Below are 26,957 nucleotides of genomic sequence, written 5' to 3'. Positions count from 1 at the left end.
GATGCCAACCCAGATGGATGCCCTGATGCCAGTCCAGATGGATGTCCTGATGCCAGTCCAGATGGATGTCCTGATGCCAGTCCAGATGGATGTCCTGGAACCATTCCTGATGGATGTCCTGTTGCCTGCCTGGATGATAGAGGTCGTGCAGTGGTTGGTGAACCTGTTGCTGGTCCTGATGGTCATCCTGCTCCGGAGATGATGTCCCTTGGTGCTCCTGGAGGGTCTGCGGGTATTCCACCTGCTGCAGTGCCTGGTGAGGATCGGGTGGATTCGGAGGATCGGATGGATCTCAGCGCCAGTGGTAAGAGAAGTCGTGAAGAGGCACAGGAGGAGCATAACCTGCCTCAGATGTCCCGTAAAGTCTTTCTATCTAGTGCTGCAAACATTCTCAGCCCAGAGGGGACTAACTTAATTGAGGATTTCACGGACTCAGATGAAACGGACAGTTTACGAACTGTGTCATCCCTTCCTTCACCTTCTCTGTCACAAATTATTGATTCAGATTCAGAGTATAATGAATCAATAAAAAACACCTAACATGGCAGAAATCCGTGTTGCCTCACTAAATGTGAGAAGCCTAAAGAGCCCTGTTAGACGGGCTGCTTTGTTTGCTTGGTTACTGACTCTGAACTTTGACATTTTTTTCCTGCAAGAATGCGGTATTGATCACGATTTGTCATACCCCAACTTAAAAATGGACTGGTCAGCAGGACCCTCTATTTGGTCAGGGTCCAATGAAAATAAAGCTGCCGGGGTTGGGATTTTATTCAAATGTCAAAATGTTAATGTTTTATCCATCACTGAAATAGTTCCAGGTCGTGCCTTATCAACTCATGTTATTTTAAATGGTTTTACCTGTCGTCTTATTAATGTTTATGCATCCCCAGAGAAAAATGAGCGTGCTTCCCTTTTTAATGTCATCCCTTTGTTTTTATCAGGTCCGTCCCCTGTGATAGTGGGAGGGGATTTTAACTGTGTCATGTTGGGGGAGGGGAGGAGTGGAGGAGATACTAATGGAAGAACAGACAAAACATCCAGTCTGTTAAAACATTTGACAACGGACCTCAAATTATTAGATGCTTGGAGAAAGTCCTACCCTACTGACCCTGGGCATACATGGAGGGGTAGAGGGATGTCATCTCGTATTGATTTTATTTTTTCCTCTTCTGATGTTTTTAAACCTAGGAAAGCTGGTCTAATAGAAAATATTTTTTCTGATCATGTATTACTATACAATGTATTGCAAACTCCACAGGAAGCAAAAGTTGGAAAAGGTATGTGGAAATTGAATGTGCTCTTATTAGAAGACGAACTGGTAAGGGCGGAGTTTTATGCAAAGTATGAGAGTTGGAGAAGACGGAAACACCCAAATCAGAGTATGTTGGGGTGGTGGGAGTGTGTTAAAACCCGTATTAAAGAATTTTTTATTAAAATTGGTAAAAGGAAGGCACGTGAAAAAAGGAAATGTTTTAAAGATTTTAATGTCAGGATGCAAACTCTCCATAAGCTTAAGGGGTGGGGAGTGCCTGGTGTGGATGGTGAGATTGCCAAGATCCAGACAGAAATCCAAAAATTCCTGGAACAAAAGGGTAAAGAAATTATATTTAATGCCCGTGTGAAATATTTGGAAGAGGGTGAGACCTGCTCAAGGTTCTTCTTTAAAAAAATGAGTGACAAAAAACAAGTGATTACTGAGCTAGAAGGACAATCTTCCACTGAGAGCATTTTAGAGCATACTGCTAATTTTTATAGAGATCTTTTTAGTATTAAAAATGTTGATGAACCTGCTTTTACAGAGAATCTTAATGTTTTATCCCAGTTTTTAAATAAAGATGACCAGATTTTTTTAGCTAAAGAACTTTTACCCAGTGAAATTGAAGAGACCCTTAAGAGTTTTAATAAAGGTAAGGCTCCTGGATCAGATGGCCTTCCTATTGAATTTTATCTTTGCTTTTGGGATCTAATTAAGGAGGATTTTATACAAGTAGTTTGTGAAGCCTCTAAGGCTGATTTATTACCATATTCATGGCGTAAAAGTATGATTACAATAATTTTTAAGAAAGGTGATAAATCAAAGTTGGAGAATTGGAGGCCTATTTCACTATTAAATACAGACTACAAGATTTTAGCTAAAGTTGTTGCTGGTCGTCTTAAAGCAGTTATTAAAAATGTAATTCATCCAGATCAGGTTTGTGGTGTCCCCGGGAGATCAATCTGGGAGCATCTAAACCTAATTCGTGATCTTATCTGGTTTCAAAAAGATAGAAAACAGCCACTAGCTATTTTATCTTTGGATTTTATGAAAGCGTTTGATAGGGTCTCCCACTTTTATCTTTTTAAAGTTATGGGAAAGATGGGGTTCCCTGATTCTTTTATTCAGAAAATTGCGCTTTTATACAAACAGTCATCTGCCCGGATTTTAGTCAATGGTTTTTTAACTAGAGAGGTGGAGCTTCTTTCCGGTGTTAAACAAGGTTGCCCCATGTCCCCACTTTTATTTGTCTGCTCCATTGAGCCACTGTTGTGCCTGCTGCGTCGGGACAAGGTGGTTAGGGACATTTTTATTCCGGGTGGGGGTGGACAACAAGTTAAAGCCATTGGATATATGGATGACATATCTGTATATGGCACTAGCTCAGCATCTATTAACAGAGCAATTCTAATTACTGAAATTTTTAGTGCTGGGTCTGGGTTTAAGTTGAATATAAATAAATGTGACTGTATGATTATGGGTCAATGGGAGTCAGATCCGCCTAGGGTTCCCACACAAACAGTAGGAATCAAGATCCTGGGTGTCTTGTTTAATCCTGCTAATGATGGTATTGAAAACTGGGATTTGGTTTTGAATAAATTAAATCAGAAGATCTCTTTATGGCAAACTCGAAAACTAACAATGGAGGGCAAGATTCTTGTAATTAAAATGGTTTTGCTTCCTATCATTTTGTATGCCGCTATGGTTTTTCCCCCTAATTCTCTGTATCTTAAAAGACTTATGAAGCCCATGTTTTTTTTTCTGTGGGGATCCAAAATGGAGAAATTGAGGAGGGAGGTGGTATGTAAAAGCAAGAAAAATGGGGGTAAAGGGTTCCCTGATTTAAAATTGTTTTTATTTATCAAGTTTTTTGTATTTTGTTGCAAAAGCTTGAATAATGTTGGGGCTTTCTCTTGTTTTCTTAGATATACAACTGGGTTTCTTTTCCGAAAGTTGAACTTCAGTATGACTGTTAATTGTCCTTTTCTCTTATCTCCCCCTAAGCATTACAAGATCTTGGAGAAGGTCATTTCAGAATATGATCTGACCCAAGTTGATCGTCAGCTTTTATTTGATCAACGTAAGTTAACAGTTATTTGTAAGGGACATGAGGAGATGGAGGATGTGTCTAATTTTTCCATCTCCAGGTGCCGCCTGGTGTGGAACAACGTGGCCTGTCCTGCACTTAGCAACTCACAAAAGGATTTAGCTTGGCAGGTTGTTCACCAATGTCTCCCTACGAGAGCTTTTCAGCATCATAGGGGGCTGGTGGCTAGTGCTAGATGTCCCAGAGAAAGATGCGCCCCAAACGAGTCAGTGTTTCATTTACTGTGGGATTGCCCCTACGCACAAGAGCTATGGCAGACGGTGGGCACCCTCCTAAAATGGATATGTGGTATACAAACCCTTAATTGTGACATTATAATATATGGGATAATTAAATGCCCAACCATGAAACAAGCACGAGTCGCATGGCTTATAATAAACTGTTTAAAAGAAGCTTTATGGAAAGTGCGCAATATATTATTGTTTAAACGTGAATTTATTCCTGTCAAAGATTGTATTGGGCTTGCTCTTTGTGAAATGTTTACATACTACCTGAGAGATTGTAAAAAGATGGGAATCAATGAAGCAAAAAAGCTATGGTCTTTGCAAATTTGGAATATGTATTTATTTATGTAAATTATATGCAAAACTGTGTTTTATGCTTTTTATGCTTTTAAGTGCATTTTAATTCTGACTCTGTATTAGTTTTATGTCATATTTTATTCCAGTATTTGTGATTTGTTTCAAATATTGTATCGGATATGTTCTTTGTGAAAAGTTTTCATACTACCTGATTGTAAAAAGATAAAGTTAAAAAGCTATGGTGTTTGCATTTGACATATGTATTTATTTATGCAAATTATATGCAAAACTGTGTTTTATGATTTTTATGCTTTTATGCGCTTTTTAAATCTGACCTTGTATTTGTTTTATGTCATATTTTATTCAAGTCTTTGTGATTTGTTTGTAATTTATGATGTATGTCTGATTTAAATAAAGCTTGTTTGAAAACGGATCTGTTCTTATCAGTTTAATATCTGATACGTCCCCTATCTGGGGACCATATATTAAATGGATTTTTAGAACAGGGAGATGGAAAAAGAGCTTGCTCTGTCCACTCCACGCATTGACCTGGTATTGCAGTATCTCCAGGACCGGTGCACCCCTTCTTTAATGCAGTTTCTAAAATCAGAAAGAATTGAATTCAATGTTTTTTGTTCATTTTGCTTGTTTGTCGGATTTTGGGATGGACTCTTTGGCTTTGCTTTTCTTCTCCTCATTGGATTTTTCATGTTCAAAGTTGCAGAAGCCAGATTACAAGCTCATTTTGGTTCAACTTCAGCAACTGTGCATTGCATTGCCATGTAATGTGATGCAATGCTATCTTTCTAGCTCTCCCTTTTTACTTCCTTTTGGATAAACAGACATATTAGGCAAGCATTTTGGAGCTTTCACCTAAATAACTACAGGTGGTGAGATAAGCTGCACAATATAATTGACCTTTCAGTATATTGTTGCACACACACCATCTATTTAGCAAATGCCCTTGTTATCAACAGCAGCCTTTTAAACTCACCTGAGCTAACAGGTATGTGCGCTGGTTACTCTGCTGCGCTTAAAATTTCTTTTTTGGTTTGCTACAATGCCTTTTCTGAAACGTTGTCTCCTTCTGCTGGAACACTGACTTCTTTCATTTAATGCCTGCAGACTATAAAAGAGAACCCAACCCAAAAATTTGGTTGATTAGTCTGTGGCATTCTGTTAAACTGTTGCTTATGGCGGTCTCTGTGAGCTTCTCAGCGACATTCAGCCAGCCAGGTATCCTGCCTGCAGTAGATGGAATGTGGCAATGGAACGCTGGCTGCGCGTGTCATAATAGGCTCTGAGCCTTTATATACCTGTGCACAGCAGCAGCCACCTTCAGTCTGCTGCTGGACAGCCAGCAGCAGCAGCAGCAGGAGAGGTATGTAATCAGGAGCCCTCCTGCTAAGGGTAGACAGCTGCTCGTTCCACCCCACCCCCCGCCTTAATTGGTTCTCCTCCCTTCCAACGGTGTTGAGGCGGGTGGGAACAGCAGGGGGTGAAGGTGCTGTGTTTAAAGAGGTGGAGTTATGCAGATCTAAAACGCGTGGATTGCAGCAGCAGCAAGCCGAAAAGTGCAGGCATGTAAGGGATCTAGAGGTTGACAACATGTCTTCTTAACGGGAGTCCAGGAGCTCATCTCCACAAATGGACTTTTCAGGATCCTTGGGTGGCTCCGTAGTTTGAAACCAATTCTGGTTATCGCTTCTCGGCCTTTTGGCTAAGATCAAGTGTAGTATCTTTTGAAAAGGCAGTTTTGTCCTTGGGCTGCCCTAGTAAATTGATGCATATTACACACTGGTTTGGTGCACTTGTTAGTACGCCAGGTGGCTCATAGAGTTATCTGATGGAAAACATGGCCCTCCAGGATCGAAGTCACTAGGCTGGGTAAGTGTGAGGGCTTTGGAGCAATGTGCCCCAGGAGTAGGCGCCCTGGTGGGAGTCCAAGCTTACTGGGACTGGGAACCCCAGAAAGACTTGGCTTCGTAGCACGCCGCACCTTTGCCAATCATACTTTCTGAGCAACCCCCCCTATTCCTGGCCTCCGGGCTAGGAAGGGGAATTTTTATAAACCCGGTCGGAGGTCCGGTCAGCTTTGGGCTGAGAAACCAACACAGGCTCCAGCTCCACTAGGGTGGCAGCCTAGATGGAAGCTGGGAGCACGAAAACGGCTCTTCTCCGGCTTCGGCTAGGGAGAGCATCGGAGATCCCTGACCCTCGCTGTGGCCTTCTGGCTCGGAGGGATGGGGATGGTTTATTGGGGACCCTCTCCTCCGGGAAGGGTCCACATGAATCCTCGCCTCGTGCGCTGTTTTGGTGTGACTTCGGTCACATTTTTCAGTGCCTTGGATGCAGCTTCAATCAAAAAAAAAAATCTGTTCTTATCAGTTTAATATCTGATACGTCCCCTATCTGGGGACCATATATTAAATGGATTTTTAGAACAGGGAGATGGAAAAAGAGCTTGCTCTGTCCACTCCACGCATTGACCTGGTATTGCAGTATCTCCAGGACCGGTGCACCCCTTCTTTAATGCAGTTTCTAAAATCAGAAAGAATTGAATTCAATGTTTTTTGTTCATTTTGCTTGTTTGTCGGATTTTGGGATGGACTCTTTGGCTTTGCTTTTCTTCTCCTCATTGGATTTTTCATGTTCAAAGTTGCAGAAGCCAGATTACAAGCTCATTTTGGTTCAACTTCAGCAACTGTGCATTGCATTGCCATGTAATGTGATGCAATGCTATCTTTCTAGCTCTCCCTTTTTACTTCCTTTTGGATAAACAGACATATTAGGCAAGCATTTTGGAGCTTTCACCTAAATAACTACAGGTGGTGAGATAAGCTGCACAATATAATTGACCTTTCAGTATATTGTTGCACACACACCATCTATTTAGCAAATGCCCTTGTTATCAACAGCAGCCTTTTAAACTCACCTGAGCTAACAGGTATGTGCGCTGGTTACTCTGCTGCGCTTAAAATTTCTTTTTTGGTTTGCTACAATGCCTTTTCTGAAACGTTGTCTCCTTCTGCTGGAACACTGACTTCTTTCATTTAATGCCTGCAGACTATAAAAGAGAACCCAACCCAAAAATTTGGTTGATTAGTCTGTGGCATTCTGTTAAACTGTTGCTTATGGCGGTCTCTGTGAGCTTCTCAGCGACATTCAGCCAGCCAGGTATCCTGCCTGCAGTAGATGGAATGTGGCAATGGAACGCTGGCTGCGCGTGTCATAATAGGCTCTGAGCCTTTATATACCTGTGCACAGCAGCAGCCACCTTCAGTCTGCTGCTGGACAGCCAGCAGCAGCAGCAGCAGGAGAGGTATGTAATCAGGAGCCCTCCTGCTAAGGGTAGACAGCTGCTCGTTCCACCCCACCCCCCGCCTTAATTGGTTCTCCTCCCTTCCAACGGTGTTGAGGCGGGTGGGAACAGCAGGGGGTGAAGGTGCTGTGTTTAAAGAGGTGGAGTTATGCAGATCTAAAACGCGTGGATTGCAGCAGCAGCAAGCCGAAAAGTGCAGGCATGTAAGGGATCTAGAGGTTGACAACATGTCTTCTTAACGGGAGTCCAGGAGCTCATCTCCACAAATGGACTTTTCAGGATCCTTGGGTGGCTCCGTAGTTTGAAACCAATTCTGGTTATCGCTTCTCGGCCTTTTGGCTAAGATCAAGTGTAGTATCTGTTCTTATCAGTTTAATATCTGATACGTCCCCTATCTGGGGACCATATATTAAATGGATTTTTAGAACAGGGAGATGGAAAAAGAGCTTGCTCTGTCCACTCCACGCATTGACCTGGTATTGCAGTATCTCCAGGACCGGTGCACCCCTTCTTTAATGCAGTTTCTAAAATCAGAAAGAATTGAATTCAATGTTTTTTGTTCATTTTGCTTGTTTGTCGGATTTTGGGATGGACTCTTTGGCTTTGCTTTTCTTCTCCTCATTGGATTTTTCATGTTCAAAGTTGCAGAAGCCAGATTACAAGCTCATTTTGGTTCAACTTCAGCAACTGTGCATTGCATTGCCATGTAATGTGATGCAATGCTATCTTTCTAGCTCTCCCTTTTTACTTCCTTTTGGATAAACAGACATATTAGGCAAGCATTTTGGAGCTTTCACCTAAATAACTACAGGTGGTGAGATAAGCTGCACAATATAATTGACCTTTCAGTATATTGTTGCACACACACCATCTATTTAGCAAATGCCCTTGTTATCAACAGCAGCCTTTTAAACTCACCTGAGCTAACAGGTATGTGCGCTGGTTACTCTGCTGCGCTTAAAATTTCTTTTTTGGTTTGCTACAATGCCTTTTCTGAAACGTTGTCTCCTTCTGCTGGAACACTGACTTCTTTCATTTAATGCCTGCAGACTATAAAAGAGAACCCAACCCAAAAAGTTTGGTTGATTAGTCTGTGGCATTCTGTTAAACTGTTGCTTATGGCGGTCTCTGTGAGCTTCTCAGCGACATTCAGCCAGCCAGGTATCCTGCCTGCAGTAGATGGAATGTGGCAATGGAACGCTGGCTGCGCGTGTCATAATAGGCTCTGAGCCTTTATATACCTGTGCACAGCAGCAGCCACCTTCAGTCTGCTGCTGGACAGCCAGCAGCAGCAGCAGCAGGAGAGGTATGTAATCAGGAGCCCTCCTGCTAAGGGTAGACAGCTGCTCGTTCCACCCCACCCCCCGCCTTAATTGGTTCTCCTCCCTTCCAACGGTGTTGAGGCGGGTGGGAACAGCAGGGGGTGAAGGTGCTGTGTTTAAAGAGGTGGAGTTATGCAGATCTAAAACGCGTGGATTGCAGCAGCAGCAAGCCGAAAAGTGCAGGCATGTAAGGGATCTAGAGGTTGACAACATGTCTTCTTAACGGGAGTCCAGGAGCTCATCTCCACAAATGGACTTTTCAGGATCCTTGGGTGGCTCCGTAGTTTGAAACCAATTCTGGTTATCGCTTCTCGGCCTTTTGGCTAAGATCAAGTGTGGTATCTGTTCTTATCAGTTTAATATCTGATACGTCCCCTATCTGGGGACCATATATTAAATGGATTTTTAGAACAGGGAGATGGAAAAAGAGCTTGCTCTGTCCACTCCACGCATTGACCTGGTATTGCAGTATCTCCAGGACCGGTGCACCCCTTCTTTAATGCAGTTTCTAAAATCAGAAAGAATTGAATTCAATGTTTTTTGTTCATTTTGCTTGTTTGTCGGATTTTGGGATGGACTCTTTGGCTTTGCTTTTCTTCTCCTCATTGGATTTTTCATGTTCAAAGTTGCAGAAGCCAGATTACAAGCTCATTTTGGTTCAACTTCAGCAACTGTGCATTGCATTGCCATGTAATGTGATGCAATGCTATCTTTCTAGCTCTCCCTTTTTACTTCCTTTTGGATAAACAGACATATTAGGCAAGCATTTTGGAGCTTTCACCTAAATAACTACAGGTGGTGAGATAAGCTGCACAATATAATTGACCTTTCAGTATATTGTTGCACACACACCATCTATTTAGCAAATGCCCTTGTTATCAACAGCAGCCTTTTAAACTCACCTGAGCTAACAGGTATGTGCGCTGGTTACTCTGCTGCGCTTAAAATTTCTTTTTTGGTTTGCTACAATGCCTTTTCTGAAACGTTGTCTCCTTCTGCTGGAACACTGACTTCTTTCATTTAATGCCTGCAGACTATAAAAGAGAACCCAACCCAAAAAGTTTGGTTGATTAGTCTGTGGCATTCTGTTAAACTGTTGCTTATGGCGGTCTCTGTGAGCTTCTCAGCGACATTCAGCCAGCCAGGTATCCTGCCTGCAGTAGATGGAATGTGGCAATGGAACGCTGGCTGCGCGTGTCATAATAGGCTCTGAGCCTTTATATACCTGTGCACAGCAGCAGCCACCTTCAGTCTGCTGCTGGACAGCCAGCAGCAGCAGCAGCAGGAGAGGTATGTAATCAGGAGCCCTCCTGCTAAGGGTAGACAGCTGCTCGTTCCACCCCACCCCCCGCCTTAATTGGTTCTCCTCCCTTCCAACGGTGTTGAGGCGGGTGGGAACAGCAGGGGGTGAAGGTGCTGTGTTTAAAGAGGTGGAGTTATGCAGATCTAAAACGCGTGGATTGCAGCAGCAGCAAGCCGAAAAGTGCAGGCATGTAAGGGATCTAGAGGTTGACAACATGTCTTCTTAACGGGAGTCCAGGAGCTCATCTCCACAAATGGACTTTTCAGGATCCTTGGGTGGCTCCGTAGTTTGAAACCAATTCTGGTTATCGCTTCTCGGCCTTTTGGCTATGATCAAGTGTAGTATCTGTTCTTATCAGTTTAATATCTGATACGTCCCCTATCTGGGGACCATATATTAAATGGATTTTTAGAACAGGGAGATGGAAAAAGAGCTTGCTCTGTCCACTCCACGCATTGACCTGGTATTGCAGTATCTCCAGGACCGGTGCACCCCTTCTTTAATGCAGTTTCTAAAATCAGAAAGAATTGAATTCAATGTTTTTTGTTCATTTTGCTTGTTTGTCGGATTTTGGGATGGACTCTTTGGCTTTGCTTTTCTTCTCCTCATTGGATTTTTCATGTTCAAAGTTGCAGAAGCCAGATTACAAGCTCATTTTGGTTCAACTTCAGCAACTGTGCATTGCATTGCCATGTAATGTGATGCAATGCTATCTTTCTAGCTCTCCCTTTTTACTTCCTTTTGGATAAACAGACATATTAGGCAAGCATTTTGGAGCTTTCACCTAAATAACTACAGGTGGTGAGATAAGCTGCACAATATAATTGACCTTTCAGTATATTGTTGCACACACACCATCTATTTAGCAAATGCCCTTGTTATCAACAGCAGCCTTTTAAACTCACCTGAGCTAACAGGTATGTGCGCTGGTTACTCTGCTGCGCTTAAAATTTCTTTTTTGGTTTGCTACAATGCCTTTTCTGAAACGTTGTCTCCTTCTGCTGGAACACTGACTTCTTTCATTTAATGCCTGCAGACTATAAAAGAGAACCCAACCCAAAAAGTTTGGTTGATTAGTCTGTGGCATTCTGTTAAACTGTTGCTTATGGCGGTCTCTGTGAGCTTCTCAGCGACATTCAGCCAGCCAGGTATCCTGCCTGCAGTAGATGGAATGTGGCAATGGAACGCTGGCTGCGCGTGTCATAATAGGCTCTGAGCCTTTATATACCTGTGCACAGCAGCAGCCACCTTCAGTCTGCTGCTGGACAGCCAGCAGCAGCAGCAGCAGGAGAGGTATGTAATCAGGAGCCCTCCTGCTAAGGGTAGACAGCTGCTCGTTCCACCCCACCCCCCGCCTTAATTGGTTCTCCTCCCTTCCAACGGTGTTGAGGCGGGTGGGAACAGCAGGGGGTGAAGGTGCTGTGTTTAAAGAGGTGGAGTTATGCAGATCTAAAACGCGTGGATTGCAGCAGCAGCAAGCCGAAAAGTGCAGGCATGTAAGGGATCTAGAGGTTGACAACATGTCTTCTTAACGGGAGTCCAGGAGCTCATCTCCACAAATGGACTTTTCAGGATCCTTGGGTGGCTCCGTAGTTTGAAACCAATTCTGGTTATCGCTTCTCGGCCTTTTGGCTAAGATCAAGTGTAGTATCTTTTGAAAAGGCAGTTTTGTCCTTGGGCTGCCCTAGTAAATTGATGCATATTACACACTGGTTTGGTGCACTTGTTAGTACGCCAGGTGGCTCATAGAGTTATCTGATGGAAAACATGGCCCTCCAGGATCGAAGTCACTAGGCTGGGTAAGTGTGAGGGCTTTGGAGCAATGTGCCCCAGGAGTAGGCGCCCTGGTGGGAGTCCAAGCTTACTGGGACTGGGAACCCCAGAAAGACTTGGCTTCGTAGCACGCCGCACCTTTGCCAATCATACTTTCTGAGCAACCCCCCCTATTCCTGGCCTCCGGGCTAGGAAGGGGAATTTTTATAAACCCGGTCGGAGGTCCGGTCAGCTTTGGGCTGAGAAACCAACACAGGCTCCAGCTCCACTAGGGTGGCAGCCTAGATGGAAGCTGGGAGCACGAAAACGGCTCTTCTCCGGCTTCGGCTAGGGAGAGCATCGGAGATCCCTGACCCTCGCTGTGGCCTTCTGGCTCGGAGGGATGGGGATGGTTTATTGGGGACCCTCTCCTCCGGGAAGGGTCCACATGAATCCTCGCCTCGTGCGCTGTTTTGGTGTGACTTCGGTCACATTTTTCAGTGCCTTGGATGCAGCTTCAATCAAAAAAAAAAATCTGTTCTTATCAGTTTAATATCTGATACGTCCCCTATCTGGGGACCATATATTAAATGGATTTTTAGAACAGGGAGATGGAAAAAGAGCTTGCTCTGTCCACTCCACGCATTGACCTGGTATTGCAGTATCTCCAGGACCGGTGCACCCCTTCTTTAATGCAGTTTCTAAAATCAGAAAGAATTGAATTCAATGTTTTTTGTTCATTTTGCTTGTTTGTCGGATTTTGGGATGGACTCTTTGGCTTTGCTTTTCTTCTCCTCATTGGATTTTTCATGTTCAAAGTTGCAGAAGCCAGATTACAAGCTCATTTTGGTTCAACTTCAGCAACTGTGCATTGCATTGCCATGTAATGTGATGCAATGCTATCTTTCTAGCTCTCCCTTTTTACTTCCTTTTGGATAAACAGACATATTAGGCAAGCATTTTGGAGCTTTCACCTAAATAACTACAGGTGGTGAGATAAGCTGCACAATATAATTGACCTTTCAGTATATTGTTGCACACACACCATCTATTTAGCAAATGCCCTTGTTATCAACAGCAGCCTTTTAAACTCACCTGAGCTAACAGGTATGTGCGCTGGTTACTCTGCTGCGCTTAAAATTTCTTTTTTGGTTTGCTACAATGCCTTTTCTGAAACGTTGTCTCCTTCTGCTGGAACACTGACTTCTTTCATTTAATGCCTGCAGACTATAAAAGAGAACCCAACCCAAAAAGTTTGGTTGATTAGTCTGTGGCATTCTGTTAAACTGTTGCTTATGGCGGTCTCTGTGAGCTTCTCAGAGACATTCAGCCAGTCAGGTATCCTGCCTGCAGTAGATGGAATGTGGCAATGGAACGCTGGCTGCGCGTGTCATAATAGGCTCTGAGCCTTTATATACCTGTGCACAGCAGCAGCCACCTTCAGTCTGCTGCTGGACAGCCAGCAGCAGCAGCAGCAGGAGAGGTATGTAATCAGGAGCCCTCCTGCTAAGGGTAGACAGCTGCTCGTTCCACCCCACCCCCCGCCTTAATTGGTTCTCCTCCCTTCCAACGGTGTTGAGGCGGGTGGGAACAGCAGGGGGTGAAGGTGCTGTGTTTAAAGAGGTGGAGTTATGCAGATCTAAAACGCGTGGATTGCAGCAGCAGCAAGCCGAAAAGTGCAGGCATGTAAGGGATCTAGAGGTTGACAACATGTCTTCTTAACGGGAGTCCAGGAGCTCATCTCCACAAATGGACTTTTCAGGATCCTTGGGTGGCTCCGTAGTTTGAAACCAATTCTGGTTATCGCTTCTCGGCCTTTTGGCTAAGATCAAGTGTAGTATCTGTTCTTATCAGTTTAATATCTGATACGTCCCCTATCTGGGGACCATATATTAAATGGATTTTTAGAACAGGGAGATGGAAAAAGAGCTTGCTCTGTCCACTCCACGCATTGACCTGGTATTGCAGTATCTCCAGGACCGGTGCACCCCTTCTTTAATGCAGTTTCTAAAATCAGAAAGAATTGAATTCAATGTTTTTTGTTCATTTTGCTTGTTTGTCGGATTTTGGGATGGACTCTTTGGCTTTGCTTTTCTTCTCCTCATTGGATTTTTCATGTTCAAAGTTGCAGAAGCCAGATTACAAGCTCATTTTGGTTCAACTTCAGCAACTGTGCATTGCATTGCCATGTAATGTGATGCAATGCTATCTTTCTAGCTCTCCCTTTTTACTTCCTTTTGGATAAACAGACATATTAGGCAAGCATTTTGGAGCTTTCACCTAAATAACTACAGGTGGTGAGATAAGCTGCACAATATAATTGACCTTTCAGTATATTGTTGCACACACACCATCTATTTAGCAAATGCCCTTGTTATCAACAGCAGCCTTTTAAACTCACCTGAGCTAACAGGTATGTGCGCTGGTTACTCTGCTGCGCTTAAAATTTCTTTTTTGGTTTGCTACAATGCCTTTTCTGAAACGTTGTCTCCTTCTGCTGGAACACTGACTTCTTTCATTTAATGCCTGCAGACTATAAAAGAGAACCCAACCCAAAAAGTTTGGTTGATTAGTCTGTGGCATTCTGTTAAACTGTTGCTTATGGCGGTCTCTGTGAGCTTCTCAGCGACATTCAGCCAGCCAGGTATCCTGCCTGCAGTAGATGGAATGTGGCAATGGAACGCTGGCTGCGCGTGTCATAATAGGCTCTGAGCCTTTATATACCTGTGCACAGCAGCAGCCACCTTCAGTCTGCTGCTGGACAGCCAGCAGCAGCAGCAGCAGGAGAGGTATGTAATCAGGAGCCCTCCTGCTAAGGGTAGACAGCTGCTCGTTCCACCCCACCCCCCGCCTTAATTGGTTCTCCTCCCTTCCAACGGTGTTGAGGCGGGTGGGAACAGCAGGGGGTGAAGGTGCTGTGTTTAAAGAGGTGGAGTTATGCAGATCTAAAACGCGTGGATTGCAGCAGCAGCAAGCCGAAAAGTGCAGGCATGTAAGGGATCTAGAGGTTGACAACATGTCTTCTTAACGGGAGTCCAGGAGCTCATCTCCACAAATGGACTTTTCAGGATCCTTGGGTGGCTCCGTAGTTTGAAACCAATTCTGGTTATCGCTTCTCGGCCTTTTGGCTAAGATCAAGTGTAGTATCTGTTCTTATCAGTTTAATATCTGATACGTCCCCTATCTGGGGACCATATATTAAATGGATTTTTAGAACAGGGAGATGGAAAAAGAGCTTGCTCTGTCCACTCCACGCATTGACCTGGTATTGCAGTATCTCCAGGACCGGTGCACCCCTTCTTTAATGCAGTTTCTAAAATCAGAAAGAATTGAATTCAATGTTTTTTGTTCATTTTGCTTGTTTGTCGGATTTTGGGATGGACTCTTTGGCTTTGCTTTTCTTCTCCTCATTGGATTTTTCATGTTCAAAGTTGCAGAAGCCAGATTACAAGCTCATTTTGGTTCAACTTCAGCAACTGTGCATTGCATTGCCATGTAATGTGATGCAATGCTATCTTTCTAGCTCTCCCTTTTTACTTCCTTTTGGATAAACAGACATATTAGGCAAGCATTTTGGAGCTTTCACCTAAATAACTACAGGTGGTGAGATAAGCTGCACAATATAATTGACCTTTCAGTATATTGTTGCACACACACCATCTATTTAGCAAATGCCCTTGTTATCAACAGCAGCCTTTTAAACTCACCTGAGCTAACAGGTATGTGCGCTGGTTACTCTGCTGCGCTTAAAATTTCTTTTTTGGTTTGCTACAATGCCTTTTCTGAAACGTTGTCTCCTTCTGCTGGAACACTGACTTCTTTCATTTAATGCCTGCAGACTATAAAAGAGAACCCAACCCAAAAAGTTTGGTTGATTAGTCTGTGGCATTCTGTTAAACTGTTGCTTATGGCGGTCTCTGTGAGCTTCTCAGCGACATTCAGCCAGCCAGGTATCCTGCCTGCAGTAGATGGAATGTGGCAATGGAACGCTGGCTGCGCGTGTCATAATAGGCTCTGAGCCTTTATATACCTGTGCACAGCAGCAGCCACCTTCAGTCTGCTGCTGGACAGCCAGCAGCAGCAGCAGCAGGAGAGGTATGTAATCAGGAGCCCTCCTGCTAAGGGTAGACAGCTGCTCGTTCCACCCCACCCCCCGCCTTAATTGGTTCTCCTCCCTTCCAACGGTGTTGAGGCGGGTGGGAACAGCAGGGGGTGAAGGTGCTGTGTTTAAAGAGGTGGAGTTATGCAGATCTAAAACGCGTGGATTGCAGCAGCAGCAAGCCGAAAAGTGCAGGCATGTAAGGGATCTAGAGGTTGACAACATGTCTTCTTAACGGGAGTCCAGGAGCTCATCTCCACAAATGGACTTTTCAGGATCCTTGGGTGGCTCCGTAGTTTGAAACCAATTCTGGTTATCGCTTCTCGGCCTTTTGGCTATGATCAAGTGTAGTATCTGTTCTTATCAGTTTAATATCTGATACGTCCCCTATCTGGGGACCATATATTAAATGGATTTTTAGAACAGGGAGATGGAAAAAGAGCTTGCTCTGTCCACTCCACGCATTGACCTGGTATTGCAGTATCTCCAGGACCGGTGCACCCCTTCTTTAATGCAGTTTCTAAAATCAGAAAGAATTGAATTCAATGTTTTTTGTTCATTTTGCTTGTTTGTCGGATTTTGGGATGGACTCTTTGGCTTTGCTTTTCTTCTCCTCATTGGATTTTTCATGTTCAAAGTTGCAGAAGCCAGATTACAAGCTCATTTTGGTTCAACTTCAGCAACTGTGCATTGCATTGCCATGTAATGTGATGCAATGCTATCTTTCTAGCTCTCCCTTTTTACTTCCTTTTGGATAAACAGACATATTAGGCAAGCATTTTGGAGCTTTCACCTAAATAACTACAGGTGGTGAGATAAGCTGCACAATATAATTGACCTTTCAGTATATTGTTGCACACACACCATCTATTTAGCAAATGCCCTTGTTATCAACAGCAGCCTTTTAAACTCACCTGAGCTAACAGGTATGTGCGCTGGTTACTCTGCTGCGCTTAAAATTTCTTTTTTGGTTTGCTACAATGCCTTTTCTGAAACGTTGTCTCCTTCTGCTGGAACACTGACTTCTTTCATTTAATGCCTGCAGACTATAAAAGAGAACCCAACCCAAAAAGCTTGGTTGATTAGTCTGTGGCATTCTGTTAAACTGTTGCTTATGGCGGTCTCTGTGAGCTTCTCAGCGACATTCAGCCAGCCAGGTATCCTGCCTGCAGTAGATGGAATGTGGCAATGGAACGCTGGCTGCGCGTGTCATAATAGGCTCTGAGCCTTTATATACCTGTGCACAGCAGCAGCCACCTTCAGTCTGCTGCTGGACAGCCAGCAGCAGCAGCAGCAGGAGAGGTATGTAATCAGGAGCCCTCCTGCTAAGGGTAGACAGCTGCTCGTTCCACCCCACCCCCCGCCTTAATTGGTTCTCCTCCCTTCCATCGGTGTTGAGGCGGGTGGGAACAGTAGGGGGTGAAGGTGCTGTGTTTAAAGAGGTGGAGTTATGCAGATCTAAAACGCGTGGATTGCAGCAGCAGCAAGCCGAAAAGTGCAGGCATGTAAGGGATCTAGAGGTTGACAACATGTCTTCTTAACGGGAGTCCAGGAGCTCATCTCCACAAATGGACTTTTCAGGATCCTTGGGTGGCTCCGTAGTTTGAAACCAATTCTGGTTATCGCTTCTCGGCCTTTTGGCTAAGATCAAGTGTAGTATCTGTTCTTATCAGTTTAATATCTGATACGTCCCCTATCTGGGGACCATATATTAAATGGATTTTTAGAACAGGGAGATGGAAAAAGAGCTTGCTCTGTCCACTCCACGCATTGACCTGGTATTGCAGTATCTCCAGGACCGGTGCACCCCTTCTTTAATGCAGTTTCTAAAATCAGAAAGAATTGAATTCAATGTTTTTTGTTCATTTTGCTTGTTTGTCGGATTTTGGGATGGACTCTTTGGCTTTGCTTTTCTTCTCCTCATTGGATTTTTCATGTTCAAAGTTGCAGAAGCCAGATTACAAGCTCATTTTGGTTCAACTTCAGCAACTGTGCATTGCATTGCCATGTAATGTGATGCAATGCTATCTTTCTAGCTCTCCCTTTTTACTTCCTTTTGGATAAACAGACATATTAGGCAAGCATTTTGGAGCTTTCACCTAAATAACTACAGGTGGTGAGATAAGCTGCACAATATAATTGACCTTTCAGTATATTGTTGCACACACACCATCTATTTAGCAAATGCCCTTGTTATCAACAGCAGCCTTTTAAACTCACCTGAGCTAACAGGTATGTGCGCTGGTTACTCTGCTGCGCTTAAAATTTCTTTTTTGGTTTGCTACAATGCCTTTTCTGAAACGTTGTCTCCTTCTGCTGGAACACTGACTTCTTTCATTTAATGCCTGCAGACTATAAAAGAGAACCCAACCCAAAAAGTTTGGTTGATTAGTCTGTGGCATTCTGTTAAACTGTTGCTTATGGCGGTCTCTGTGAGCTTCTCAGCGACATTCAGCCAGCCAGGTATCCTGCCTGCAGTAGATGGAATGTGGCAATGGAACGCTGGCTGCGCGTGTCATAATAGGCTCTGAGCCTTTATATACCTGTGCACAGCAGCAGCCACCTTCAGTCTGCTGCTGGACAGCCAGCAGCAGCAGCAGCAGGAGAGGTATGTAATCAGGAGCCCTCCTGCTAAGGGTAGACAGCTGCTCGTTCCACCCCACCCCCCGCCTTAATTGGTTCTCCTCCCTTCCAACGGTGTTGAGGCGGGTGGGAACAGCAGGGGGTGAAGGTGCTGTGTTTAAAGAGGTGGAGTTATGCAGATCTAAAACGCGTGGATTGCAGCAGCAGCAAGCCGAAAAGTGCAGGCATGTAAGGGATCTAGAGGTTGACAACATGTCTTCTTAACGGGAGTCCAGGAGCTCATCTCCACAAATGGACTTTTCAGGATCCTTGGGTGGCTCCGTAGTTTGAAACCAATTCTGGTTATCGCTTCTCGGCCTTTTGGCTATGATCAAGTGTAGTATCTGTTCTTATCAGTTTAATATCTGATACGTCCCCTATCTGGGGACCATATATTAAATGGATTTTTAGAACAGGGAGATGGAAAAAGAGCTTGCTCTGTCCACTCCACGCATTGACCTGGTATTGCAGTATCTCCAGGACCGGTGCACCCCTTCTTTAATGCAGTTTCTAAAATCAGAAAGAATTGAATTCAATGTTTTTTGTTCATTTTGCTTGTTTGTCGGATTTTGGGATGGACTCTTTGGCTTTGCTTTTCTTCTCCTCATTGGATTTTTCATGTTCAAAGTTGCAGAAGCCAGATTACAAGCTCATTTTGGTTCAACTTCAGCAACTGTGCATTGCATTGCCATGTAATGTGATGCAATGCTATCTTTCTAGCTCTCCCTTTTTACTTCCTTTTGGATAAACAGACATATTAGGCAAGCATTTTGGAGCTTTCACCTAAATAACTACAGGTGGTGAGATAAGCTGCACAATATAATTGACCTTTCAGTATATTGTTGCACACACACCATCTATTTAGCAAATGCCCTTGTTATCAACAGCAGCCTTTTAAACTCACCTGAGCTAACAGGTATGTGCGCTGGTTACTCTGCTGCGCTTAAAATTTCTTTTTTGGTTTGCTACAATGCCTTTTCTGAAACGTTGTCTCCTTCTGCTGGAACACTGACTTCTTTCATTTAATGCCTGCAGACTATAAAAGAGAACCCAACCCAAAAAGTTTGGTTGATTAGTCTGTGGCATTCTGTTAAACTGTTGCTTATGGCGGTCTCTGTGAGCTTCTCAGCGACATTCAGCCAGCCAGGTATCCTGCCTGCAGTAGATGGAATGTGGCAATGGAACGCTGGCTGCGCGTGTCATAATAGGCTCTGAGCCTTTATATACCTGTGCACAGCAGCAGCCACCTTCAGTCTGCTGCTGGACAGCCAGCAGCAGCAGCAGCAGGAGAGGTATGTAATCAGGAGCCCTCCTGCTAAGGGTAGACAGCTGCTCGTTCCACCCCACCCCCCGCCTTAATTGGTTCTCCTCCCTTCCATCGGTGTTGAGGCGGGTGGGAACAGTAGGGGGTGAAGGTGCTGTGTTTAAAGAGGTGGAGTTATGCAGATCTAAAACGCGTGGATTGCAGCAGCAGCAAGCCGAAAAGTGCAGGCATGTAAGGGATCTAGAGGTTGACAACATGTCTTCTTAACGGGAGTCCAGGAGCTCATCTCCACAAATGGACTTTTCAGGATCCTTGGGTGGCTCCGTAGTTTGAAACCAATTCTGGTTATCGCTTCTCGGCCTTTTGGCTAAGATCAAGTGTAGTATCTGTTCTTATCAGTTTAATATCTGATACGTCCCCTATCTGGGGACCATATATTAAATGGATTTTTAGAACAGGGAGATGGAAAAAGAGCTTGCTCTGTCCACTCCACGCATTGACCTGGTATTGCAGTATCTCCAGGACCGGTGCACCCCTTCTTTAATGCAGTTTCTAAAATCAGAAAGAATTGAATTCAATGTTTTTTGTTCATTTTGCTTGTTTGTCGGATTTTGGGATGGACTCTTTGGCTTTGCTTTTCTTCTCCTCATTGGATTTTTCATGTTCAAAGTTGCAGAAGCCAGATTACAAGCTCATTTTGGTTCAACTTCAGCAACTGTGCATTGCATTGCCATGTAATGTGATGCAATGCTATCTTTCTAGCTCTCCCTTTTTACTTCCTTTTCGATAAACAGACATATTAGGCAAGCATTTTGGAGCTTTCACCTAAATAACTACAGGTGGTGAGATAAGCTGCACAATATAATTGACCTTTCAGTATATTGTTGCACACACACCATCTATTTAGCAAATGCCCTTGTTATCAACAGCAGCCTTTTAAACTCACCTGAGCTAACAGGTATGTGCGCTGGTTACTCTGCTGCGCTTAAAATTTCTTTTTTGGTTTGCTACAATGCCTTTTCTGAAACGTTGTCTCCTTCTGCTGGAACACTGACTTCTTTCATTTAATGCCTGCAGACTATAAAAGAGAACCCAACCCAAAAAGTTTGGTTGATTAGTCTGTGGCATTCTGTTAAACTGTTGCTTATGGCGGTCTCTGTGAGCTTCTCAGCGACATTCAGCCAGCCAGGTATCCTGCCTGCAGTAGATGGAATGTGGCAATGGAACGCTGGCTGCGCGTGTCATAATAGGCTCTGAGCCTTTATATACCTGTGCACAGCAGCAGCCACCTTCAGTCTGCTGCTGGACAGCCAGCAGCAGCAGCAGCAGGAGAGGTATGTAATCAGGAGCCCTCCTGCTAAGGGTAGACAGCTGCTCGTTCCACCCCACCCCCCGCCTTAATTGGTTCTCCTCCCTTCCAACGGTGTTGAGGCGGGTGGGAACAGCAGGGGGTGAAGGTGCTGTGTTTAAAGAGGTGGAGTTATGCAGATCTAAAACGCGTGGATTGCAGCAGCAGCAAGCCGAAAAGTGCAGGCATGTAAGGGATCTAGAGGTTGACAACATGTCTTCTTAACGGGAGTCCAGGATCTCATCTCCACAAATGGACTTTTCAGGATCCTTGGGTGGCTCCGTAGTTTGAAACCAATTCTGGTTATCGCTTCTCGGCCTTTTGGCTAAGATCAAGTGTAGTATCTGTTCTTATCAGTTTAATATCTGATACGTCCCCTATCTGGGGACCATATATTAAATGGATTTTTAGAACAGGGAGATGGAAAAAGAGCTTGCTCTGTCCACTCCACGCATTGACCTGGTATTGCAGTATCTCCAGGACCGGTGCACCCCTTCTTTAATGCAGTTTCTAAAATCAGAAAGAATTGAATTCAATGTTTTTTGTTCATTTTGCTTGTTTGTCGGATTTTGGGATGGACTCTTTGGCTTTGCTTTTCTTCTCCTCATTGGATTTTTCATGTTCAAAGTTGCAGAAGCCAGATTACAAGCTCATTTTGGTTCAACTTCAGCAACTGTGCATTGCATTGCCATGTAATGTGATGCAATGCTATCTTTCTAGCTCTCCCTTTTTACTTCCTTTTGGATAAACAGACATATTAGGCAAGCATTTTGGAGCTTTCACCTAAATAACTACAGGTGGTGAGATAAGCTGCACAATATAATTGACCTTTCAGTATATTGTTGCACACACACCATCTATTTAGCAAATGCCCTTGTTATCAACAGCAGCCTTTTAAACTCACCTGAGCTAACAGGTATGTGCGCTGGTTACTCTGCTGCGCTTAAAATTTCTTTTTTGGTTTGCTACAATGCCTTTTCTGAAACGTTGTCTCCTTCTGCTGGAACACTGACTTCTTTCATTTAATGCCTGCAGACTATAAAAGAGAACCCAACCCAAAAAGTTTGGTTGATTAGTCTGTGGCATTCTGTTAAACTGTTGCTTATGGCGGTCTCTGTGAGCTTCTCAGCGACATTCAGCCAGCCAGGTATCCTGCCTGCAGTAGATGGAATGTGGCAATGGAACGCTGGCTGCGCGTGTCATAATAGGCTCTGAGCCTTTATATACCTGTGCACAGCAGCAGCCACCTTCAGTCTGCTGCTGGACAGCCAGCAGCAGCAGCAGCAGGAGAGGTATGTAATCAGGAGCCCTCCTGCTAAGGGTAGACAGATGCTCGTTCCACCCCACCCCCCGCCTTAATTGGTTCTCCTCCCTTCCAACGGTGTTGAGGCGGGTGGGAACAGCAGGGGGTGAAGGTGCTGTGTTTAAAGAGGTGGAGTTATGCAGATCTAAAACGCGTGGATTGCAGCAGCAGCAAGCCGAAAAGTGCAGGCATGTAAGGGATCTAGAGGTTGACAACATGTCTTCTTAACGGGAGTCCAGGAGCTCATCTCCACAAATGGACTTTTCAGGATCCTTGGGTGGCTCCATAGTTTGAAACCAATTCTGGTTATCGCTTCTCGGCCTTTTGGCTAAGATCAAGTGTAGTATCTGTTCTTATCAGTTTAATATCTGATACGTCCCCTATCTGGGGACCATATATTAAATGGATTTTTAGAACAGGGAGATGGAAAAAGAGCTTGCTCTGTCCACTCCACGCATTGACCTGGTATTGCAGTATCTCCAGGACCGGTGCACCCCTTCTTTAATGCAGTTTCTAAAATCAGAAAGAATTGAATTCAATGTTTTTTGTTCATTTTGCTTGTTTGTCGGATTTTGGGATGGACTCTTTGGCTTTGCTTTTCTTCTCCTCATTGGATTTTTCATGTTCAAAGTTGCAGAAGCCAGATTACAAGCTCATTTTGGTTCAACTTCAGCAACTGTGCATTGCATTGCCATGTAATGTGATGCAATGCTATCTTTCTAGCTCTCCCTTTTTACTTCCTTTTGGATAAACAGACATATTAGGCAAGCATTTTGGAGCTTTCACCTAATTAACTACAGGTGGTGAGATAAGCTGCACAATATAATTGACCTTTCAGTATATTGTTGCACACACACCATCTATTTAGCAAATGCCCTTGTTATCAACAGCAGCCTTTTATACTCACCTGAGCTAACAGGTATGTGCGCTGGTTACTCTGCTGCGCTTAAAATTTCTTTTTTGGTTTGCTACAATGCCTTTTCTGAAACGTTGTCTCCTTCTGCTGGAACACTGACTTCTTTCATTTAATGCCTGCAGACTATAAAAGAGAACCCAACCCAAAAAGTTTGGTTGATTAGTCTGTGGCATTCTGTTAAACTGTTGCTTATGGCGGTCTCTGTGAGCTTCTCAGCGACATTCAGCCAGCCAGGTATCCTGCCTGCAGTAGATGGAATGTGGCAATGGAACGCTGGCTGCGCGTGTCATAATAGGCTCTGAGCCTTTATATACCTGTGCACAGCAGCAGCCACCTTCAGTCTGCTGCTGGACAGCCAGCAGCAGCAGCAGCAGGAGAGGTATGTAATCAGGAGCCCTCCTGCTAAGGGTAGACAGCTGCTCGTTCCACCCCACCCCCCGCCTTAATTGGTTCTCCTCCCTTCCAACGGTGTTGAGGCGGGTGGGAACAGCAGGGGGTGAAGGTGCTGTGTTTAAAGAGGTGGAGTTATGCAGATCTAAAACGCGTGGATTGCAGCAGCAGCAAGCCGAAAAGTGCAGGCATGTAAGGGATCTAGAGGTTGACAACATGTCTTCTTAACGGGAGTCCAGGAGCTCATCTCCACAAATGGACTTTTCAGGATCCTTGGGTGGCTCCGTAGTTTGAAACCAATTCTGGTTATCGCTTCTCGGCCTTTTGGCTAAGATCAAGTGTAGTATCTGTTCTTATCAGTTTAATATCTGATACGTCCCCTATCTGGGGACCATATATTAAATGGATTTTTAGAACAGGGAGATGGAAAAAGAGCTTGCTCTGTCCACTCCACGCATTGACCTGGTATTGCAGTATCTCCAGGACCGGTGCACCCCTTCTTTAATGCAGTTTCTAAAATCAGAAAGAATTGAATTCAATGTTTTTTGTTCATTTTGCTTGTTTGTCGGATTTTGGGATGGACTCTTTGGCTTTGCTTTTCTTCTCCTCATTGGATTTTTCATGTTCAAAGTTGCAGAAGCCAGATTACAAGCTCATTTTGGTTCAACTTCAGCAACTGTGCATTGCATTGCCATGTAATGTGATGCAATGCTATCTTTCTAGCTCTCCCTTTTTACTTCCTTTTGGATAAACAGACATATTAGGCAAGCATTTTGGAGCTTTCACCTAAATAACTACAGGTGGTGAGATAAGCTGCACAATATAATTGACCTTTCAGTATATTGTTGCACACACACCATCTATTTAGCAAATGCCCTTGTTATCAACAGCAGCCTTTTAAACTCACCTGAGCTAACAGGTATGTGCGCTGGTTACTCTGCTGTGCTTAAAATTTCTTTTTTGGTTTGCTACAATGCCTTTTCTGAAACGTTGTCTCCTTCTGCTGGAACACTGACTTCTTTCATTTAATGCCTGCAGACTATAAAAGAGAACCCAACCCAAAAAGTTTGGTTGATTAGTCTGTGGCATTCTGTTAAACTGTTGCTTATGGCGGTCTCTGTGAGTTTCTCAGCGACATTCAGCCAGCCAGGTATCCTGCCTGCAGTAGATGGAATGTGGCAATGGAACGCTGGCTGCGCGTGTCATAATAGGCTCTGAGCCTTTATATACCTGTGCACAGCAGCAGCCACCTTCAGTCTGCTGCTGGACAGCCAGCAGCAGCAGCAGCAGGAGAGGTATGTAATCAGGAGCCCTCCTGCTAAGGGTAGACAGCTGCTCGTTCCACCCCACCCCCCGCCTTAATTGGTTCTCCTCCCTTCCATCGGTGTTGAGGCGGGTGGGAACAGTAGGGGGTGAAGGTGCTGTGTTTAAAGAGGTGGAGTTATGCAGATCTAAAACACGTGGATTGCAGCAGCAGCAAGCCGAAAAGTGCAGGCATGTAAGGGATCTAGAGGTTGACAACATGTCTTCTTAACGGGAGTCCAGGAGCTCATCTCCACAAATGGACTTTTCAGGATCCTTGGGTGGCTCCGTAGTTTGAAACCAATTCTGGTTATCGCTTCTCGGCCTTTTGGCACGATCTATCAGGTTTACCTGTGTGGTCTTGCCTGTGAGGTGCTCTTGGTACCCTTTCTCTCGGCCTGGGGGGATCGTTCCTCTTCGGAGGGACTTAACCCCCCTGCTGCTATTGGGAGGAAGGATTAGTCCGGGAGCAACGGGAAGGGATCCCATGAAGGCTTGCGCCTTTCAGAGAGAAGAGTCGGTACGTTCCTGAGTGAAGGATGCCGGCAACGCTCACATATTCATCGGGTGATGCCCGGATGCGGAACACCGTGAGGATTGAAGTTGGAGCAGCATCGAGGATGGAGAAGAATTTGGACTACATCTGCCATAGGATTCTTCTTGGAGTTCTGGAGTTTCGGCGGGAAGACATATTCTGCTTCCAGGACAACGAGTACAAGGGGACATACACCATCACCTTCAAGAGCCAGGGATGCTGTCAGCAACTCGTACAAAAGGTAAACGAGAAAAACTACTTAGATGAGTTGGATGGACTAACCTTTTGTCTCTTGTATGCTTATGACGAGATCCCCATCGTGGTGCATTTCCCGAACCCCTTTGTGGAAGCTGCAGACATCTCGACCTACCTTACCCGCTATTGTGATGATCTGAGATACCTGGGTACTGTGAAGAACGCGGTAGGCTTCTGGTGCGGCAAGAGAAGGTATATGGCCCGTCTAAAGAGGGACCTTAGTGGAGTGGGAGGAATGCTACACCCTCCCTCAACCTTCGTAATCGGTAAGAGCAGAGGCTACTTATTTTATCCTGGAATGCCAGTATGTTGCAGGAACTGTGGACAAATGGGTCATACCCAAACGTCCTGCACGGGCAGGAAAGTAGACCGCTGCAATAATTGCAGCTGTTACGGACATTTAATGAAGGACTGTCCCGCTGGGAGGAAATGTAATCTCTGCGGTGAGGCGGGGCACATGTTCCGAGGATGCCCCAACAGGACCAGGACCAGGACCTACGCAGAAGCTGCATCTTCTGAAGCTGAGCCGATGCGCCCACCGGTCTTCACTGGCAGGCCGGCGTCGGAGGGCGGTTCGAAGGGCGAGAAGGCTGGGATGGAGCAGGGAGCCGGAGGCCCCTCTGGGGCGGCACCTGCATCGAAGTCCCTTAACGATGGGCGGACCTCGCATGGACCGGAGCGGGGGGGTCCTCCTTCTGGGAGGGTATCCTCCGTATCGATGGTTCCCGATACCGATCCTGTTGGGCTGGAGGGTGGTGCCCCTGTGCGGTTGGCTACAGGGGACCACGCAGCGATGGCCTCAGGATCTTCCAGGGCGATTAGCCAGCCAGATGAGGGGGCTTTGCTTCTAGGTGGCGAACATCAGGAAATCTGTGTTGCTGATCTTGTCCTGATGGACCAGTCTCCCCCCCTGGAGGAGGTGGAGGAAGAGGAGGACTGCACCAGTGACCTAGTGGAGTCTGCCCCGAAAAAGAGACGGAATGTCGAATCCCCAGCGTCTCCTGGAATGTGGCTGGGAACCGTGACCTACGAGGGGGCAACCGCCGGCTCACAGAATATCGAGTCGTTTGTGTCTTCTAGCCCGGATGTCCTGGAGCAATTTGATATACAGGGCTTTGAGTCAGGTGTCCTCATGGAAGATCCACCACCCTGACCTATGAATGCCCACAATAAGACTTGTCTCACTGAATGTGAGGTCATTAAAGAGCCCAGTTCGTAGGGCTGCTCTATTCAAGTATTTAGAAACCACTGACTTTGACATATGTTTATTACAGGAATGCGGGATACAACATGCACTAAATTATAATGATATCAAGACAGATTGGAGACTGGGGCCCTCCA

General features: G+C 44.9%; 14 non-coding genes and 3 pseudogenes across 14 annotated transcripts; all 17 read left to right on the top strand.

Moving 5' to 3' along the window:
- The first annotated feature begins 4,296 nt into the window (after nucleotides 1–4,296).
- On the top strand, nucleotides 4,297–4,469 carry LOC141224446 (U2 spliceosomal RNA; annotated as a pseudogene).
- A 1,114-nt stretch (nucleotides 4,470–5,583) lies between these two features.
- LOC141224544 (U2 spliceosomal RNA) lies at nucleotides 5,584–5,699 on the top strand (annotated as a pseudogene).
- A 524-nt stretch (nucleotides 5,700–6,223) lies between these two features.
- Nucleotides 6,224–6,410, top strand: LOC141224402 (U2 spliceosomal RNA). Its single transcript, XR_012291827.1, has one exon. It is a non-coding gene; the product is annotated as a U2 spliceosomal RNA (small nuclear RNA).
- Nucleotides 6,411–7,524: 1,114 nt separating this feature from the next.
- LOC141224895 (U2 spliceosomal RNA) lies at nucleotides 7,525–7,715 on the top strand. Its single transcript, XR_012292226.1, has one exon. It is a non-coding gene; the product is annotated as a U2 spliceosomal RNA (small nuclear RNA).
- Nucleotides 7,716–8,830: 1,115 nt separating this feature from the next.
- Nucleotides 8,831–9,021, top strand: LOC141224356 (U2 spliceosomal RNA). The gene has a single exon (XR_012291784.1). It is a non-coding gene; the product is annotated as a U2 spliceosomal RNA (small nuclear RNA).
- A 1,115-nt stretch (nucleotides 9,022–10,136) lies between these two features.
- Nucleotides 10,137–10,327, top strand: LOC141225065 (U2 spliceosomal RNA). The gene has a single exon (XR_012292390.1). It is a non-coding gene; the product is annotated as a U2 spliceosomal RNA (small nuclear RNA).
- Nucleotides 10,328–11,442: 1,115 nt separating this feature from the next.
- LOC141224543 (U2 spliceosomal RNA) lies at nucleotides 11,443–11,558 on the top strand (annotated as a pseudogene).
- Nucleotides 11,559–12,082: 524 nt separating this feature from the next.
- Nucleotides 12,083–12,269, top strand: LOC141224401 (U2 spliceosomal RNA). The gene has a single exon (XR_012291826.1). It is a non-coding gene; the product is annotated as a U2 spliceosomal RNA (small nuclear RNA).
- Nucleotides 12,270–13,384: 1,115 nt separating this feature from the next.
- LOC141224894 (U2 spliceosomal RNA) lies at nucleotides 13,385–13,575 on the top strand. The gene has a single exon (XR_012292225.1). It is a non-coding gene; the product is annotated as a U2 spliceosomal RNA (small nuclear RNA).
- A 1,115-nt stretch (nucleotides 13,576–14,690) lies between these two features.
- LOC141224893 (U2 spliceosomal RNA) lies at nucleotides 14,691–14,881 on the top strand. The gene has a single exon (XR_012292224.1). It is a non-coding gene; the product is annotated as a U2 spliceosomal RNA (small nuclear RNA).
- Nucleotides 14,882–15,996: 1,115 nt separating this feature from the next.
- On the top strand, nucleotides 15,997–16,187 carry LOC141225063 (U2 spliceosomal RNA). The gene has a single exon (XR_012292388.1). It is a non-coding gene; the product is annotated as a U2 spliceosomal RNA (small nuclear RNA).
- A 1,115-nt stretch (nucleotides 16,188–17,302) lies between these two features.
- On the top strand, nucleotides 17,303–17,493 carry LOC141224892 (U2 spliceosomal RNA). Its single transcript, XR_012292223.1, has one exon. It is a non-coding gene; the product is annotated as a U2 spliceosomal RNA (small nuclear RNA).
- A 1,115-nt stretch (nucleotides 17,494–18,608) lies between these two features.
- LOC141225062 (U2 spliceosomal RNA) lies at nucleotides 18,609–18,799 on the top strand. Its single transcript, XR_012292387.1, has one exon. It is a non-coding gene; the product is annotated as a U2 spliceosomal RNA (small nuclear RNA).
- Nucleotides 18,800–19,914: 1,115 nt separating this feature from the next.
- On the top strand, nucleotides 19,915–20,105 carry LOC141224891 (U2 spliceosomal RNA). The gene has a single exon (XR_012292222.1). It is a non-coding gene; the product is annotated as a U2 spliceosomal RNA (small nuclear RNA).
- A 1,115-nt stretch (nucleotides 20,106–21,220) lies between these two features.
- On the top strand, nucleotides 21,221–21,411 carry LOC141224890 (U2 spliceosomal RNA). The gene has a single exon (XR_012292221.1). It is a non-coding gene; the product is annotated as a U2 spliceosomal RNA (small nuclear RNA).
- A 1,115-nt stretch (nucleotides 21,412–22,526) lies between these two features.
- Nucleotides 22,527–22,717, top strand: LOC141224888 (U2 spliceosomal RNA). Its single transcript, XR_012292219.1, has one exon. It is a non-coding gene; the product is annotated as a U2 spliceosomal RNA (small nuclear RNA).
- A 1,115-nt stretch (nucleotides 22,718–23,832) lies between these two features.
- Nucleotides 23,833–24,023, top strand: LOC141224887 (U2 spliceosomal RNA). The gene has a single exon (XR_012292218.1). It is a non-coding gene; the product is annotated as a U2 spliceosomal RNA (small nuclear RNA).
- Nucleotides 24,024–26,957: the final 2,934 nt, after the last annotated feature.

Source organism: Phyllobates terribilis, unplaced genomic scaffold (genome assembly GCF_046119375.1).
Source record: "Phyllobates terribilis strain yellow unplaced genomic scaffold, ASM4611937v1 Scaffold_393__1_contigs__length_1774422, whole genome shotgun sequence".
Classification (NCBI taxonomy): Eukaryota; Metazoa; Chordata; class Amphibia; order Anura; family Dendrobatidae; genus Phyllobates; species Phyllobates terribilis.
The sequence above is the reverse complement of the archived record's forward strand: the minus strand, read 5'-3'. Positions and strand labels throughout refer to the sequence as shown.